At 35.2% G+C, this 6,932-nt stretch overlaps 1 long non-coding RNA gene across 5 annotated transcripts; it reads right to left on the bottom strand.

Annotated features, from left to right (window-relative positions):
• Positions 1–934: 934 nt before the first annotated feature.
• Positions 935–5,328, bottom strand: LOC309511294. Of its 5 annotated transcripts, none has more exons than XR_014210576.1 (3): positions 4,004–5,023; positions 2,994–3,084; positions 935–2,044 (listed from the first exon to the last, which is right to left on the bottom strand). It is a non-coding gene; the product is annotated as an uncharacterized lncRNA (long non-coding RNA). The 5 variants fall into 5 exon arrangements; XR_014210577.1 differs by having other exon boundaries at positions 2,994–3,072; positions 4,009–5,023; XR_014210573.1 differs by having other exon boundaries at positions 935–3,084; positions 4,004–5,328.
• Between the last annotated feature and the right edge of the window lie 1,604 nt (positions 5,329–6,932).

Below are 6,932 nucleotides of genomic sequence, written 5' to 3'. Positions count from 1 at the left end.
CCCAACAGGAAGTCGGCTATTATGGGTTGTTTGGAAAACGCATGCTGTGGAATGTGAAGTACTTTTCCTAGAGTATTCACCCGGTCCCCTCCAAACCCGGTGTGTATGAAGTCAAGACATTGAAGATGCTAAATTGCGGACGGATTTTTGATATCTCAAACGGTTTGGCCGTGGCGAGGAAACGAATTTATGGCGAGAAAAGAGAAACAGGAAGTGTGTTATAACTTCTGCATATATTGACTGATCTTGATGAAACTTCAGCAGTGTGTTCGTGGTCAGAGGCCGATCACATTGATGTGACTATTGTGAGTCAAAGTTATAGCGCCACCAACTGGCAGCAGGAAGTGTGTCACTTTCAAAATGCTTTGAAATCACCCTCTTATTTTTACCCAATTTGCTTCAAACTTTATGTGTATAATGTAAACACACATCAGATGTAGACCTGTGAAAGGATTGTTGATATCTTAGATACTGTTGCCGTGGCAACGCATCAAACTTAAATATTTTTTCAGATGCTTTTGAGACTCTTATCATGCTTGAAATTGGATGAAACTCAACAGACACATCACATTTATTATCCAGTAGACATGTGCAAAGTTTCAGAAAGGTAGGCCAATATTGTATTTAAATATACATTTATTATGTGTCTGACCCAGCTAACATGAGTCCAGCGGGCCAGTGGCGGACCACCGGTGGCAAAGTTGGCGGCCCACCGGCGGACGCCGCCGGCGGATCACTGGCGTTTTGCTCATCGTTATTCTAGCGGACCTCCAGCGGCAGCCGCCGCTTTCCCGACGGTGGTCCGCTATCGTGCCGCTGGTTTATAATAAGTGTTTTCTGGCGGACCACGGTCGGTCCACGGTTTATAATCAGTTACTCATGCTAACCAAAATTCACTATAATGGATAAAAAAAGCAATGTACACCAGTCTCAATAGCAGTTGCAAATTAATTTTTATTAAATTAATTTTCAGTGAACAGATGAAATGGATACATTTGCATTACATTTATCAGATTCTTTTATCCAATGTGACTATTAGTCAAGGACATTATAGGATAAGTTGTACCCTTATGAAAATTAACCATGGTTTTACCACAGCATTTGCAGTAAAACCATAGTTGCTAACAAAATGAACCATGCTTTCACAACAACCAAGGTTTAAAAACATACATTTATAGTCATGATTACCATAATTTTACAGCAATTATTACAGCAATATTACTAGTTGAACCATGGTTTGAAAAATAAATAAATAAATAAATAAATAACATGGTTGGTACAGTTGTACCATAGTAAAACCATATAGTGCTTTTCACAATACAAATTGTTTCATAGCAGCTTTACAAAAAATGCATGTTCAAGGTTATACAATCGCGAAATATCCTTTAATCAGCCAGAGGCGACTGCTATTCACTGGAGAGCATCTTTTGGCAACAAAGTAATGTCCATAAGATAATCCAAGTCATGAGTTTAAAGTCCTAATTGCTATCCTTCAAAGGGTTGCAGATTTTTAACCCGCTATTCTTACAATGTTGGTAATATGTTAGAACAATGTTTACTCTTTCTCTTAGTTACGTGTACTGAGATATTCCTGTTTATTTGTCAGCAAAACTGTCATGCAAACCTTCCCTTCCCTTCCCCGGTTCCACAGAAAAGGCTTAAGATAGTCCCTGACTAAAATGCATTTTTGAACTGTCTTAACTGGAAGCAACTTGCACTGACATATCTTAAAATATTTCAGGGCCATTGTTTTGTCTCAATATGCACACCAGTAATGTTTTTTTTTCCTTCTTTTTTTCTGAAGTACATTTAAAAAAGCTACTTAAATATCCTAATTTAACTAAGGCCTAATCCTGGCTTAATCTAAGCCCTGTGTGTGAAACTGGGCCAATGCAATGTAAGGATAATATCTGGCAGTTTTGTGTCCATCGATAGTTGTCACCATCTGAAGTCTTTTTGAGTCTTGGTGTCATTTGAAGTCTTCACGAGTGAGGCTGGATCCACACTAGAGCTGCTGTAATCTCTAGTGAACTTGCTGAGCATCCTGAGATAGAAACAGGGAAGCAACAGGAGAAAGATTAGCATTGCTGCTGTCATATTATTTTAGGCAAAAGATGATCATGTGCACTTTTTATTATTTCATCACATATAACTGTAGTGCAAGATTATGAGATGTGTAAATTGAATGCTTGGCTACAGAGATGTGTCTTTAATCTAGATTTAAATTAGGATCATGTTTCTGGGCCCGAAACATATCAGGAAGGATATTCTAGAGTTATTCCCTTACATTCTATTGAATTAATAGGAAATCGTCAGATTTTAATGAGAAAACATGACCTAACGAGTCAGCATTTTTATATTTGAATACTATACATTCTCACAATGCAAACGTCCTAAACATTTCTGAGTATTTGTAATGTTGAAAACAGTTGTGCTGATTAATATTTTTTTTGTAAACCAGTGTAACATTTTAATCCACTTTCTTTTTTCTCTCTCCAGGATTGTTAAATATAGACCCAACATATATAAATGGTAGTTTACACTACTATTCAAAAGTTTGGGTTCAATAGAATGATTATTTTTATAAGAATAGAAAATAAATATTTTTATTCAGCAAGGATGCATTAAATTGACCAAGAGAGAGAGAGTAAAGATTTTTCAAAAAAATGCTTTTTTTCCCTTTCTATTCATCAAATAATCCTGAAAAACACAAAAATGTGAAGCAGCACAACTGATTTCAAAACTGATAATAATCATAAACGTTTCATCAATTCATTTTCCATAGAAAACAGTTATTTAAATGTTTGAATATTATTTCACAATATTATTGTTTTTACTGTATTTTTTATTAAATAAATGCAGTCTTGGTGAGCATAAGAGACTTCTTTCAAAATATTTTTTTTTACCAACAACATTAGTGTATGTTTGAAGTTTTAGTTTAGTTCCTTTATTGTCCACAAGTGGAAATTTGTCTTTGGCTTGGTTTTACTTACTAGTCATATGGGTGATAGCGCCTCAGAGATGATGATCAGCTCAACTCTGCTACGGTGCAGGGCATCTGCATGGAAGGATCTAGGAACACAACTAACCATTTGCCACAGAGCCAACAATATTATTATACAATGACAGGTTTATTAAAAGGACAGAAGCTACAACAGAAGTGAAATGCAGAAAAGAGAAAGAACAGACAATGATTTCTTAATTAGGATAACAAAATGTATGTTTTTAGGTTTACTTTTTCATTGTGTTGTGTTCAAAACCCTATAACACTTGTGGTGTTCCCGGTCAAAAATAACTGGTCTACAAAAAATAGCTTATAAATCACTTGTTATGCTATATTATCACCCAATTCTGGATTCAATATTTTTGTCAACTTGTTTTCTTTCAGTTACGACTGTTTTTATATTTCTATTTGCATCTGATTAATCGTGGGCCTAATTTTTCTGAGAGTAGGCATTTATGAATAATTTTGAAAATATTAAGTAAAATATGAACATGTTCATTATGTTCATGTACACATATGTGCATGTGTGCTTGCAAACATCGAGCCCTTGGACCTGAGCATGTGTGGATACATGCATACACACGCTACCCAAACACACACACACATACACACACACATTAAAACACAGAAACTATTTTGAATATTACACACATTCTTTTTCACAGAGAGAAACTTGATCCTACCCTGAACTGCATCTAATATTCATTTATCCATCTGACATTGATAAACACAAAACAAATCAAACTTCCTTTTGAAACATTAAAGTAGACTAGTTTGATCAACAGTGCAATGTTTTTCATATTTTATTTAATATTTCCAAAATTATTCATAAATGCCTACTCTCAGTTAAATGAGGCCCACGATTAATCAGATGGAAATAGAAATATAAAACCAGTCCTAATTGAAAGAGAACAAGTTGACAAAAAACCAATGAGATAACATTAACTAATATTTTCGGGAAAAAGAAAATCTTCTCTGTTATTTAATGAGCTTCCTCACCTCACCATGTGTTTCCCACTTCTCTGGCAGCAGCTTTCTTCAAAAATGTCGACATTTTGGAGCTTTCCTCTGTTGTAGATGGATTATTTGTGTTGCTGCTGAAATCACAGAACAATTTTTATCAATATTTGTTAACCGTTGAGCTAGTTTCAGCAATTTTTAAGTACTCCATGTAAGTGACGTCACCGATTAACAGTACGTTTACGTTAAATTAGCTTACGTCCAAGCAAAATCTTTACAAAACTATCAAAACCTCTCATCTACACATAAGATGTGATTAAAGGCCCAAACTTTCATAAACAAAAGCTCAAGCTATAGTTAGCCTACCTCTTCTGAAAACGGTTGAGATGCTAACGGACTTTTTCGAAGACACTAAACCATTTCTATGAAGTAAATATTCAACAGAAGCGTGTCAATTACAAGTAAGATAAGTGTCAAGAACAGTTGTGTGTATTATTTGTGTGATTTTAGAGGCTAAACTCACCTGAAAGCAGTGAAAACAACAGCGAGAGACGGAGTTTTGCTGACAGTTGCAGTAGTGCGGTGCGGACCCGCGCCGTTTCCTTGGCAACTCATCTCCACTCCAGTGTTTGAACCCGGCTCGAGTGTTCACGCGCACGCACATTAAAACGCGTCACAGTCACACACACAGCATTTACAAACATAAACATCTAGAATAAGAACCTTACTTGAATAAAAATCTCTTCATAAAATTATGAATTTAAAACTCATTTTGAAGTTATATGACCCATGCATAGGTGCAATTACCACTACTGCTCGTGATAGTGGGACAATTGTGGCTTTTTAAAAATAATTTAAATATTTTTGTTGTTGTTTTTACGAACACTCAAGCCCCATATTTCATTTGAACGCGTGCTAAAAATGCTCATAGGCAATATTTTTTATATCACCAACATTTTGCTTTTGATATTGCTGCAGCTATTAGGTCAGTTTCACCATTTTTTTATTCTGTGCTTTCAGATTCTTTTTAACTGTTAAATAAATAAATAAATAAATATATATATATATATATATATATATATATATATATATATATATATATATATACACATTTATAAATTAAAGACGTCCTGTAAGCGCTCAGAAACACGTGGACCGACTATCGGCTTGCCACTGGTGTGCCGACGGTGGCCCAGCCGCGGAAAACCGCTGGTGGCGTGCCACCCAAAAAACGCTGGCAGACCGACGGGGTTTTCAGATTGGTCGGGTTGCCGATGGTGTGCCGCCGGAGGTCCGACCGTGTCAAACCGCTGACTTCGTGCCGCCCAAAAAACGCTGGTGGACCGCCAGGTCATTGTTAGCTGGGGAGGATATTTTCCCACCGGTATTTCCGACATTGATAATGGTCACACACAAATCACACACACGTTGGAAAGAATGATGCTTTTAAACAACACTAAACCGCCATTAGGTGTCGCCAAGTGACCATCTTAATGAGCGAGTCATTGATTCTTTCGTTCAAACGATTCGTTCGAATGAGTCGTTCATGATTAAGACAGATGTTTATGGATTGATCATTCAATCTTTGAGTCAACCGATTCGTTCAAAATGCTGAATCATTCAGTTATGAGAAAACACGTTCCTGTGAGATGCGTTCTGCTGTGATCTTTGTTTAACTATTTTCGCTGCTGAAACAGAACAAAAACAGGCAATATTGCATCTAAAATGTAAGTGACTTAATTTTAACTGTTTATTAACCTGTTGTATGAAATCAATGTCACAGTTTGAGAGCGAGCGATTTCAATGAATTCCTATGGAAATACGAATGAACTAAAAAAAACGTACGCTCTATTCTGTTCGTTCCTCGCTGTGGATGCGCACCGTTATGAATGCATGTTTAGCCGTGAGCTTTTTACTTTCATTTTAAAATTAGGGAGTATGTTTTACGTGTCTACTGTTCAATCACACCCGCGCCACACACACACACACACACACACACACACACACACACACACACACACACACACACACACACACACACACACACACACACACACACACACACACACACACACACACACACACACACTGACATCGCAGCCTGTTCAGTATAGCCTTAATAAAATATAAAAATAAAATCTCAAACGGTTTTGCTATAGTGAAGGATTAAAGTAATTTTAAAAAAAGGAAACACTAAAAGCCTCATATCTTCTAAAAGTGTAATTATACACCATTTATTTCTCTATAAAATTATACAAATATCAGAACTAAACCCAATTTTTTTTATTTTTTTTATTTAAGAATTATGTTTGAGTTTAAAAACAGCCAGAATGTTTTAGTCCAAAATATAAATAAATCATGTCATGTCATGGATTGCTTGAATTTATTATTATTTTTTTTATTTTTTTTGCTTGTTTATAGTTATTTTTCTATTCTTGTTCCGTTTTGAATATCATTACATTTAAAGGATTTGTTGTGGAATTATTTGAGTGTATCATATAATCAAAATAATTCTCCTGATTTAGTGATTCCCTAGTTATCTTTTTCTTTTTTTTTTTTATTCTAATCAGGTCAGGCAAGTAAAATTCTCTGTGTCTTGTCCCTTATATATATATATATATATATATATATATATATATATATATATACATTATTTATATGTATATATATATATATATATATATATATATATCTATACATTATATATATATATACATATATATATATATATACATTATTTATATATGTACATGTGTACGTGTGTATATATATATATATATATATATATATATATATATATATATATATAAATATAGCTGCGAGCAGCGATGAAGGGCCAAAGCCGGCGGCACCGCCACCCCGGTGCCTTTAGGTAACTAAAGGCACCGGGGTGGCGGTGACACCGGCTTGGGCCCGTAATCGCTGCTCGCAGCTATATTTCTTCTTATTCTTATTTTTCTGTCAACCT

The sequence above is a fragment of the Leuciscus leuciscus genome (assembly GCF_965113295.1).
Source record: "Leuciscus leuciscus genome assembly, chromosome: 12".
Lineage (NCBI taxonomy): Eukaryota > Metazoa > Chordata > Actinopteri > Cypriniformes > Leuciscidae > Leuciscus > Leuciscus leuciscus.
This window is presented reverse-complemented; position numbering and strand designations above follow the sequence as displayed.